Genomic DNA, 332 nt, shown 5'->3' with positions numbered 1-332 from the left:
CATTTTGTGAAGTTTCTATGAGTTTTCCACATTTCATGGTCTGCATTTACATACTAATGCACCAATACTGGTCTCAAATATTTAGGTACATGTATAAATGTCAGTTTGAGAGATATTTTGCATTGTTAAAATGAAAAGAGTTAAAAGCAAAACCAGGAGCAAAAAAAAAAAAAAAAACTGCAGAATATTTTGCGGATAACTTTTAACCTAAAGTCCAAAAGGGTATTGTAGTGCAAAAGTAGTGCTCATGCAGGTGTGGGAATGAAAATCCCTTTCTAGACATGTTTTAGTTCACCTTATGGCCTATAAACAATGTGATGTCATATTGCTTA

The sequence above is a fragment of the Sinocyclocheilus rhinocerous genome, unplaced genomic scaffold (genome assembly GCF_001515625.1).
Source record: "Sinocyclocheilus rhinocerous isolate Xijiao unplaced genomic scaffold, SAMN03320098_v1.1 scaffold15492, whole genome shotgun sequence".
Classification (NCBI taxonomy): domain Eukaryota; kingdom Metazoa; phylum Chordata; class Actinopteri; order Cypriniformes; family Cyprinidae; genus Sinocyclocheilus; species Sinocyclocheilus rhinocerous.
This window is presented reverse-complemented; position numbering follows the sequence as displayed.